Genomic DNA, 12,415 nt, shown 5'->3' on the forward strand with positions numbered 1-12,415 from the left:
GAGAGGGAGGGGGGGAGGTAGGGGGAGGGAGGGGGGAGGGGAGAGGGGGAGGGAGAGGGGGAGGGAGAGAGGGAGGGAGAGAGGGAGGCGGGAGGGAGCGAGGGAGGGGAGGGAGAGAGGGAGGGGTGGAGGAGGGGAGGGTAGGGGGAGAAAGAGAGGGAGGTGAAAGAGAGGGAGGGAGGGAGGGGGGAGAGGGAGAGAGAGAGGGAGGGGTAGATTACCTGCGTTTATCCCACCACACTGCAGAAAGACCTTCGGTAAGCAAGGCAGCCATTAAAACATTTACATCATAGTTCCCGTCCCTAATAAGCTTCGGTGTGGGTTGAACAGGGTGTCGGGAGAGAGCCTGTTAGCGTGGGGGAGAGAGAGAGGGGAGAGAGAGAGGGGGGAGAGTGAGGGGGGGAGTGAGGGGGGGGAGAGAGGGGAGGAGAGAGGGGGGGGAGAGAGGGGGGGGAGAGAGGGGGAGAGAGAGCGGGGGAGAGAGGGGGGGAGAGAGGGGGGGAGAGAGGGGGGGAGAGGGGGAGAGAGAGGGGGAGAGAGAGGGGGAGAGAGGGGGGGGGAGAGAGGGGGGGAGAGAGGGGGGGAGAGGAGGGGGGAGGAGGGGGGAGAGGGGAGAGAGGGAGGGGGGAGAGAGAGTTTAGTTTTAGTTCAGTTTAACTTAGAGATACAGCGTGGAAACAGGCCCTTCAGCCCACCGAGTCTGTGCTGACCATTGATCCCGCACACTAACATTATCCTACACACACTAGGGATAATTTACACATTTTAACAAAGCCAATTAAGCTACAAAGCCGTGTCTTTGGCGTGGAGGAAACCGGAGTAGTCTGAAGAATTTATGAAATGTTATTCTGCGGGCAGGTGGGGACTAGGGTAGATTGGGCATTTTGGTCGGTATGGGTAAGTTGGGCCTAAGGGACTGTTTCTAATGAATTTATAACTTTCGCAGGCAGCTCTTTCCCACCAGATACCCACCAATCTCTGTGTGTGCAAAGATTTGTCCCTGTACATCTTTCCCCGGTAACCCTAAACCCATTTCCTGAAAGTGGCGTCACAGGTAGACAGGGAGTGTTGTAGAGCAGAGTGATCGAGAAATGCAGGTACATCGTTACCTGCAAGTGGCGTCACAGGTAGACAAGGAGTGTTGTAGAGCAGAGGGATCTAGGAATGCAGGTACATAGTTCCCTGAAAGTGGTGGTCAAGAAGACATTTTGCGCATTGGCCTTCATCGGTCAGAGAATTGAGTATAGAAGTTGGGAGGTCATGTTGCAGTTGTATAAAGGATTGAGTAGCGCAGGTACATAATTCCCTGAAAATGGCGTCACAGGTAGACAGGAAGTGTTTTAGATTTTTTAGATTTAGAGATACCAGCGCGGAAACAGGCCCTTCGGCCCACCGGGTCCGCGCCGCCCAGCGATCCCCGCACATTAACACTATCCTACACACACTAGGGACAATTTTTTTTACATTTGCCCAGCCAATTAACCTACATACCTGTACGTCTTTGGAGTGTGGGAGGAAACCGAAGATCTCAGAGAAAACCCAAGCAGGTCACGGGGTGAACGTACAAACTCCGTACAGACGGCGCCCGTAGTCAGGATCGAACCTGAGTCTCCGGTTGCATTCGCTGTAAGGCAGCAACTCTACCGCTGCGCCACCGTGACGGACCGTGTAAAGCAGAGGGATTTAGGAGCGCAGGTGCATAGTTCTCTGAAAATGGCATCACAGGCAGGCAGGGACTGTTGTAGAGCAGAGGGATCAACGAGTACATCGTTCCATGAAAGTGGAGTCACAGGTAGATAGGGTGGTCAAGAAGACTTTTGGCACATTGGCCTTCATCAGTCAGAGTATTGAATGTAGAAGATAGACTCAAACAGCTGGAGTAACTCAGCGGGACAGGCAGCATCTCTGGAGAGAAGGAATGGGTGACGTTTCGGGTCGAGATTCTTCTTCAAACTGGTCTCGACCCGAAACGTCACCCATCCCTTCTCTCAGAAGATGCTGAGTTACTCCATCTTTTTTGGTCTATCTTCGGTTTAAGCCAGCATCTGCAGTTCCATCTTACACATATTGAGTGCAGAAGTTGGGAGGTCATGTTACAGTTGTACAAGACGTTGGTCAGGCCACATTTGGAGTATTGTGTTCAGTTCTGGGCACAGTGTTATGCGAAAGATGTCGGGAAGCTGGAAAGAGTGCAGAGAAGATTTACAAAGATGTTGCCAGGACTCAGGGTCATGTTGCAGTTGCATAAGACCATTGTTCGTCTGGATAAATCTTTTGTTTGTTTGTTTGTTTTTATGTCTTGTTTGCTCTGTAAAGCGTCTTTGAGTTTCCTGAAAAGCGCTATATAAATTAAATCTATTATTATTATTATTATTAATACATTCAGCCCTTCGAGCCAGCACCACCATTCAATATTTCCGCGCTGTATATATATGATATGATATGATAATATGATCGTGGCTGATCATTTAGAATCAGTACCCCTTTGCTGCTGATCTGCAGCGTGGATACAGACCTGCGTTTCATCTGTATTTTCCAGTTTTGCTTCGTAGAGGTAAGAAAATACTGCTTTAAAAATATTAATTAGGTGTATTTATGATTAATTTGTACTCCGGTAGACACAAAATGCTGGAGTAACTCACCGGGACAGGCAGTAACTCTGGAGAGAAGGAATGGCTGATGTTTCAGACCCTACAGGAAGGGTCTCGACCTGAAACGTCAGCCATTCCTTCTCTCCAGAGATGCTGCCTGTCCCGGTGAGTTACTCCAGCATTTTGTGTCTATCTTCGGTGTAAACCAGCGTCTACAGCTCCTTCTTACATGTTAAAAAATCCCCACGCTTGGTTCTTCAGAGTTCTACAGGGCTCCCCCCCCACCCCAGGCAATGTCATTTGTGCCGCCTCCCAGAGCAGACACGGGTGCTGCACAAACTCACCCTCATTCCACACAAACCTCGCTCCTCCTCCGCTACGCTGCTCCCGAGGATGGCGGTGCCAGCAGAGGCTGTGTACGCCAGTGCTGGATCCCTGTAGCTGGTTGTCTGGGTCTTGCTCCTTAAATCACACCCCCCGCTGCGCATTTTCGATTGCAACACCTGTAACCTGACGAAGCGGCATCCGACTGGTAGATGCCCGCCTGTCCCAGGGACCACTCTCACGGCAGCGCTGGCTGTGAGGATTAAGCCTGTCGGGTGCCGCTCCGTCAGGTTACAGGTGTTGCAATGTACAAGGACACCCAGGCCTCATTGCACTAACCTGAAAGTGGACGAAACCTTTTCCTAACCCGACACAATTCAGATAATAATCTGCCTTTGTGTTCTTAAAATAATCTGCCTTCTTGTTCTTAAAATAATCTGCCTTCTTGTTTTTATAATAATCTGCCTTCTTATAATAATCTATTTTCTTGTTATAATAATCTGCCTTCTTGTTCGCATTATAATCTGCCTTCTTGTTATAATCTTGTTATTGTCTACTGCCGGACCCTGACGTGAGGACGGGACGGACGCTGGCGCTGTTTGTTCGCCGCTTCTCCGTCAGGATAGTTCGTCTGTTTGTTTTTATGTCTTGACTGTTTTTGTAAAGCGTCTTTGAGCATTTGGAAAAGCGCTATATAAAATAAATGTTTATTATTATTATTATTATTATAATCTGCCCTCTTGTTATAATAATCTGCCTTCTTGTCCGTATAATAATCTTGTTATAATAATCTGCCTTCTGACCTGTGACAGAGATCATCGAGACGTTCTTTGCCGAAGACGCGTCGCTGCAGAAGATTGTTGAGGGCATGAGCGGCACACAGCTCCATCCTCTGCCTCTCGTGGTACACACTCGGGGAGAGCACAGACGGAGAGGGGGAGGAGGGAGGGGGAGGGGGAGGGGAGGGAGGCACTGGGACTGAGGGGGGGAGGGGGGAGGGAGAGACTGGGGGAGACGCCAGGGGAGAGGCTGGGTCTGGGGGGGGAGAGAGAGAGGGAGGGACAGGTGGAGGCATTGAAAGAGACGGGGGGAGTGAGGGGGAGGGTCTGAGGGAGAGGGTCTGAGGGGGAGAGGGTCTGAGGAGGGAGAGGGTCTGAGGGGGAGGGTCTGAGGGGGGAGAGGGTCTGAGGGGGAGGGTCTGAGGAGGGAGAGGGTCTGAGGGGGAGGGTCTGAGGGGGGAGAGGGTCTGAGGGGGGAGAGGGTCTGAGGGGGAGGGTCTGAGGAGGGAGAGGGTCTGAGGGGGGAGAGGGTCTGAGGGGGGAGAGGGTCTGAGGGGGAGGGTCTGAGGGGGGAGAGGGTCTGAGGGGGAGGGTCTGAGGAGGGAGAGGGTCTGAGGGAGGAAACACTGGGTGTTTCAGGGGAGACACAGGAGCAGACTGGAGAGAGAGGAGGCACTGCGCAGGCGTTTGGGGGGTGTTAGGGTGCCGGCGGTTAATTTGCGCATGCCTGGGGGTGTTAGGGTGCCGACACTCTTCACTGCGCAGCCGCCGATCGTTTAGCATGTTAGCGGTCGGTCGTGCGCATGTGTAGGGACCTGGGGGTGCCGGCGGTAATCACTGCGCATGTATGGAAACCTGGGGTGGCGGCGGAAATCACCGCGCAATTGTGAGGGAAATTTGGAACAACTCCTTCACGGTTCGATTCAACATGAGCGCGCGGTGACTGCTGGGAGGTGTAGTCCCATTTCATGTTGCCCCCCATTGTGAGAGGGAGCCACTGAACTATAAGTCCCGGCACCCTCTAATTACAAAATAAACATTTAAAAAATTTTATTTGAAAAATAAACTTTTTAAATTTCAATTTTTTTTAAATTTCTTCCTAATTCCTAAAATAAACATTTTTCTCTCTGATTACTAAAAAAAACTTTCTCAAAAATAATCTATTGGCAGAGCCCACCTGGCGACAGGGTGGTGGATTCGGCGAGCCGCAGGAACAATGGAGCGGCGCACCCAGCAACAGAGCTGTGATCGGTCGGGAGCACCTGGGAACAGAGCTGTGATTGGTCGGGGGCACTTGGACACAGAGCAGTGATTGGTCGGGAGCACCTGGGAACAGGGCTGTGATTGGTTTGGAGCACCTAGCAACAGAGCTGTGATTGGTCAGGAGCACCTGGGAAGGGAGCTGTGATTGGTCGGGAGCACCTGGTAACATGGCTGTGATTGGTCGGGAGCACCTAGTAACAGGGCTGTGATTGGATGGGAGCACCAGGCAACAGAGCTGTGATTGGTCGAGACCATCTGGTAACAGGGCTGTGATTGGAGGGTCCGAGGGAGCGCACCCAGCAGCAGGCTGTGATTGGCCGAGCCGTAGATAGGGGGCGCTCCCAGCAACAGGACGGGCGATGATTGGCCGAGCCCATTTTGTGAAACCCATTCCTTCTCTCCCAAGATGCTGCCTGACCTGCTGAGTTACTCCAGCATTTTGTGAATAAGGGCGGTGATTGGGCAGGGGGCAGTATGGAATCACCATAGGTTGAGGAGGATCTATTTGAAACTCTCCACACGGAAACCAACCATTTCCAGGCCCAGGGAAATGTGCAACTATGTGGGGACTTGAATGCAAGGACTGGATGTGAACCCGATTTCATTGACCTATAGGGCAACAACCATGTGTTCGGTCAAACCCCCTTATACGTCACTCCAACCATCACCAACCGGAACAACCTTGACTGTGAAATAAACAAAAGTGGCAGAGAGGTAGTGCATCTCTCTGGAGCCTTGGGCCTATATATAGTTAATGGTAGGTTCAGAAGGGACTCGATGGGGAGGTTCACATATTCCTCAGCTCTTGGGTCTAGCGTGGTGGACTATGCAATCACTGATATGGACCCGTGCACTATTAGTGCATTCACTGTGAAGCAGCAGTCCTCTCTCTCAGACCACAGCCAAATCAACGTGTACCTAAAATTTTCTGCTCAAATTAAAGACGTAAAAAAGGAGCCCAGTAAGCTCTATAAACTAAATCAAACATACAGATGGGCTCCAGACAGTGGAGATAAATTCATCATGGCCTTGAACTCACCCGATCTCATAAATAAAATATCGAAATTTAAGACAAACCCATATGAGACTACCAGAGATGGTGTAAACATGGCCATAAATGACATTAATATGATCTTTCACAAGGCAGCTATCAAAGCTGACCTTGTGAAACAGAAGAGAAAAATCACCAAAAAACATAACCATGAAAAATGGTTTGACTACGAGTGCAAAAATGCCAGAAAAAATCTGAGGAAAATATCAAATCAAAAACACCGCCAACCAAACAATTCAGACGTATTAGATATTATGAAACCCTTAAAAGACATAAACACACTATTAGGAACAAAACACAAAACTATACCCATAAAAGACTTGAAGAAATTGAAAACTCCATAAATCAAAACAAATTCTGGGATATGTGGAATAACCTGGGCACAACAAAACCACAAGCATTACCAATTCAAGATGGTGATACCTGGAGGCCATATTTCGAAGACCTATATAAAGACATTCCAATAAATAAAATAAACTTAAACTAGTCTCATATCAAAGAAAAACTCCAAACATTAGAAACAACAATTAAAGACTTTCAAAACCCTCTCACTCCCAATCACTCCAGAAGAATTGGCCACAAAAAATAAAATCTCTCCATTCAAAGAATGCTTGTGGTCCAGACAGCATTAAAAATGTAATGCTTAAGTATAGCACTCCAGAGATGCAGGACACAGTTCAACATCATACTACGTTCAGGTTATTTTCCCGATATTTGGTGTCAAGGGTTTATTTCGCCCATTTAAATCAGATCCAAACAATTATCGTGGCATCTGTGTCAGTAGCTACCTAGGGAAGTTATTCTGCAGTATTATAAATAACAGAATGCAGGATTTCCTTAGCAAATATAATATCCTCAGTAAAAACCAAATTGGCATCCTCCCAAAACACCGCACCACTGACCATATCTATACCCTCCACACTCTCATTGAAAAACATATACATCAAGCAAAAAATGGAAAAATATTTGCCTGTTTCATTGACTTTAAGAAAGCATTTGACTCTATTTGGCACGAAGGGCTGTATTACAAACTTCTCCATTGTGGTATAGGAGGAAAGGTATATGACCTTATCAAATCAATGTATTTGAATAATAAATGTAGTGTCAAAATTGGGGACAAATGCACTGATTTCACCCAGAGAAGACGCGTCCGACAAGGCTGCAATCGGAGCCCAACACTGTTTAATGTGTATATAAACGATTTGGCAGTAAAGTGTTCTGGACGGAGAGGTAAAATCCCTGCTTTATGCAGATGATTTGGTTTTGTTGTCTCCCACAGAACAGGGACTGCAGCAACAGTTAGACCTACTCGATGATCACTGCCAACATTGGGCCCTGGCAGTAAATCTAAAGAAAACCAACATCATGATTTTTCAAAAAAGACCCAGATGTCAGGAAGACAAATACCAATTCACTTTCAATGGTATCACCTTAAATCTAGTCCCCCAGACACCCTCCAGTTCAAAGCCCAGGGGAACTCAGAAAAGAGCTCCCTGTGTCAGTTGGTACTGAGACTAACTCCCCCATTCAGCTAAACCTTGACCAGTCTCAGATCAACACTGCTTTCCAATCACCAGTTAGAGTGAACCAAATTATTAAACAGTGCAAAGAAACCTATCTGGAACATTGGGATAAAGTAACCAAAAGTCAAAGCAGATTAGAGTGCCCTAAAAAGAGATTATAAATTGGCAGACTATCTCTCAACTGTTAGAGATATAAAGCAGAGACAGACCCTCACCAAGTACAGGTTAAGTGACCACCAAGAGAAAATAGAATATGCGGTCACTGTTTGACACTTCCTCTTAAAATGTAAAAAATTCGAAAAAATAAGGAAAATATACTTTGAAAAAATCAGTCTGGCAACCCCAGATTTTAAATAACTAGATGATATTGTCGTGGTTACCGGTGTTCGAAATGAAGCAGATGACACGGAGAATTTTTCAAGAAGTTAAAAGCCTTTATTTGTAAACAACGGCTGGAACAGTCAGGCTGTCAACCATCTGACTGTTCCAGCCGTTGTTTACAAATAAAGACTTTTAACTTCTTGAAAAATTCTCCGTGTCATCTGCTTCGTACACCGGGCAGCCTATTTTTATAGGATTATTCTAAACCTTATCTCCTTTGCATTACCTCATACCCACACTCCTTTCTTCAGTCCTTCATTTCTTTGTAGTACCCGTTTGTCCCGCCACCATTAAATCCCATTTAGTAATATATCCTTATCTCAATGCTCACATCCCTTCATACTTCGCCTCCCTTATTTCCTGCTAGTCCATCCCTCACATCCATCCATCACCCCAAGGCCTATGTCTTTCCTTATCTCTTCTCTTGCCACCATTAAATCCTACTCATTGATGAATGTCTGCATCTCTTCACATTCTGCCACCCTTATCGTCTAAGCTAAAGCAAAGATACAGGCTAAAGCAAAGGAGTGTTATGTTACCGACACGTGTCAAGGGTAAGGAATGTCTAGAGCGCCTTAATTAGTTACAGAGAGGCGCCTAATGCCTAAGTAGTTACAAACCTTAAACAACAATGTATAAAATAATACCGTAACAATGTCTAATGTATAAAATAATATCATGCATAAAATAATATCGTATTATCTCCCATAATATATCAAAACTAAGAATAATCCTTGGCGAAGGAAATACGGCACATCTTGGCGCACAATACGTAACAGCATGCCACAACCTGAGAGACAGTGAATGACCAACATGCTCTTTTTATGCATGGTTTGAGACGGGTAACACCACCAGCTCACCGTCTAAAAACAGCACCGAGGGGACGCTGGCTAGCGAGGCTGGAGGGGGATCCACCGCCGGGGATGTCAATAGTCAATAGTCGTTTATTTGTCACATACACATAAATGTATAGTGAAATGAAACATTACCCGCAGTTCAACAATAAGACCAATAAGAATAATCAATAAAAATGCAATAACACATACAATCATAAACTAACACCAAATAAAAGAAACATCCATCACAGTGAGTCTCCTCCAGTCCCTCCTCACTGTGATGGAAGGCCAGAATGTCTTATCTCTTCCCCTGCCGTCTTCTCCCGCGGTTGGGCTGTTGGAGTTGCCATGTCGGGGCGGTCGGGGCTCCCGACATTTAAGCCCCCGCTGTGCACACATTCTCGGTGTCCGAGCATGAGGTGAGGTGGGCTCTGACACGTGTGAACACGAGGAAAGCTGGAGGCCCAGATGGTATATCTGGGCGAGTGCTAAAGTCTTGTGCTACTCAGCTTGCTCCAGTGCTCACCACAATATTCAACCTCTCCTTGGCCAAGTCCGTGGTCCCTCCATGCTTCAAAAGATCCATCATTGTACCGGTGCCAAAGAATGCCTCTCCAGCGTGTTTAAATGACTACTGACCGGTGGCCCTCACCTCGGTTGTCATGAAATGCTTTGAGAGGCTAGTCAAGAAGCACATCTGCGCCCTCCTTCCTCGCAACATGGACCCACTACAGTTTGCATACCGTCCGAACAGGTCCATGGATGATGCGGTCTCCCAGGTTCTACACACCGCTCTCTCTCATCTGGACAGCCAGGGGGGCTATGTGAGGATGCTGTTCATTGACTATAGTTCAGCATTCAACACAATAGTCCCCAGCAGACTGGTTGAGAAGCTGCTGGAACTGGGGCTTAGCACCCCTCTGTGTGCCTGGGTCCTGGACTTTCTCACCGCCATCCCAAGTGGTCAGGATGGGGGACACACATCTAGCTCCCTCACCCTAAACATAGGATCCCCCCAGGGTTGCGTCCTTAGCCCCCTACTGTACTCCCTGTACACACATGACTGTGGGGCCAGGTTCAGCTCAAACTCCATCATCAAGTTTGCTGATGACACTGTGGTGGTGGGCCGGATCTCCAACAACGATGAGAAGGCCTACCGGGAGGAGGTGGCTGATCTGGCACTCTGGTGTCAGGACAATAGCCTCCTCCTGAATGTCACTAAAACAAAGGAGCTGATTGTGGACTTCAGAAGGGCTAAATATCCAAGGATGTACACGCCAATGGAGATAAATGGGTCTACTGTGGATAGGGTGAGCAGTTTTAAATACTTGGGAGTCCGCATCACAGAGGATCTGACATGGGCAACACACATTGCCGCACTGGTGGGTAAGGCAAAGCAGCGCCTTTACCACCTTAGACAGCTGAGGAAATTCAGAGTTTCTCTGAGGATCCTTCATTGCTTCTACTCTGGGGCTGTAGAGAGCATCCTGTCCGGCAACATCACAGTCTGGTTTGGGAACAGCTCTGCCCAGGACAGGATGGCCCTGCAGAGAGTAGTGCGTTCGGCAAAACGCACCATGGGAACTACACTCACCCCCCTGCAGGACCTATACATCAGGAGGTGCAGATCCAGAGCAAGCAAGATCATAAGGGACCCCTGCCACCCCAGTAACGGACTGTTCCAGATGCTATGATCAGGCAAACGCCTCCGCTGTCACGCTGTGAAAACGGAGAGGATGAGATGGAGTTTCTTCCCACAGGCCATCAGGACTGTCAACTTTTATAACCCCAGAGACTAAATTTTTGTCTACACTATAGTAACATTAACTTTATTTATATGCTGTAACTGTAATTCTTTTTTGTGCACAACCCGCAGGCATTGCCACTTTCATTTCACTGCACATCGTGTATGTGTATGTGACAAATAAACTTGACTTGACTTGACTTGATGTACACATACACGCATACACAAATTGACACTAAGAAATTAATATTGACCTGCTAAACTTGCTACCTTGCTGCACTGCTTACAACTACAAGAACGAGTAGCAATCAATAAAAGGCTATTGCGTGTATATGTATATGTACAGCGGCATATCGACTGTGTACTTTGTGATATCATGAGAGGTAGAGTCATAGAGGGGAGATACATTTCCTCCCGGTGGATGCAACAAGGACTACAAACCATCATGGCTGCCAGCAAAAGACTACAGAACCCATAGTCAGCAGGGCTGCCTGCTGATTGCTGCCCAGCTGAACCAGATTGCTGCTGACACTGATTGCTGCTGACACTGATTGCTGCTGACACTGATTGCTGCTGACACTGATTGCTGCTGATTGCTGCTGACACTGATTGCTGCCCAGCTGAACCAGATGAGCTGATTGCCTCAGTGAGGGAGCTAAAAGGGAAGGGAAGCAGTATATTTAAAGGGGGAGAGACAACAACTGGAGCAAAGAGGGAGAGAAGCAGTATGAGAAAATAACTGCAGATGCTGGTACAAATCGATTTATTCACAAAATGCTGGAGTAACTCAGCAGGTCAGGCAGCATCTCGGGAAAGAAGGAATGGGTGACGTTTCGGGTCGAGACCCTTCTTCAGACAGTGTTTGAGTTATATTTTGTAAGAAGGCAGCAAGCTACAGTTTTGATTTAACTACCTGTTTTGGTTTTTGTGTACCTGTCTGCAAACAATTAAGTTTACCTGTTTTTGGAAAAGACTAAATATATGGAATTTAAGTTTGAAAACAAGAACGTTTCTGTCTTCATTTCCGGCCCCCACACCTCCCAACCTTCAAGAGAAATGCTCCCGACCTCTCAAGACATCACAATGGTGGAGAATGCCAGATAAGGAGGGGTGGGTGAGTACGAATGTCCATCAGTGATTTGACTATCCGCTTGGCACAATTGAGAACCAGTGAGGACGACATGGTGGAAATGTTGAAGATGCTGGCTCAGAGTAACCAGCTCCAAATAGAGACGAGCCGGGCTCTTTTGGAGGAACAAAGAAAAGCAATATGTTGAAAGAAGAGGTACTCGGGTTACAGAGGATTCAGTCTCAAGGAGCGGGGCCATCAATCACCAACCCGAGGGTCCGTGCCAGTGATTTTATTCCTAAAATGGGACCCACCGATGATCCAGAGGCCTATCTCCATGCATTCGAGACTACTGCAACCAGAGAAAAGTGGCCTAAAGATCAGTGGGTTGGTATCCTAGCCCCGTTCCTAGCCGGGGAATCACAGAAAGCTTTTCAAGACTTGAACAGTACAATAGCGAATAACTATGACATCTTGAAGCAGGAAATATTGAGCAGAATAGGACTTACAAAGTTTGGAATGGCTCAGCGTTTCCATAATTGGGATTTTAGGAATGACCAACCCCCCCCGGACTCAGGTGCATGAACTTATTCGTATTACAAAGAAGTGGCTTGATCCTGATAAAAACTCTGCAGTAGCCATTGTGGAAGCCATTGTTGTGGATCGATATTTACGTGCTCTACCCTATGAGGCAAAAAGGGTTATCGGCCACAGTGCTCCTGTTGCAGCTAGTGCCTTAGTGGATGCAGTTGAACAGTTTCAGGCTACTAATGAAATGCTCCGCATGGGGGAAAAAGAGCAACCTATCGTTCAAGGACGTCAAGCAAATCCTGGGCCACAGCCCCAAAACCCAT

The sequence above is a fragment of the Rhinoraja longicauda genome, chromosome 9, assembly GCF_053455715.1.
Source record: "Rhinoraja longicauda isolate Sanriku21f chromosome 9, sRhiLon1.1, whole genome shotgun sequence".
NCBI classification, from domain to species: domain Eukaryota; kingdom Metazoa; phylum Chordata; class Chondrichthyes; order Rajiformes; family Arhynchobatidae; genus Rhinoraja; species Rhinoraja longicauda.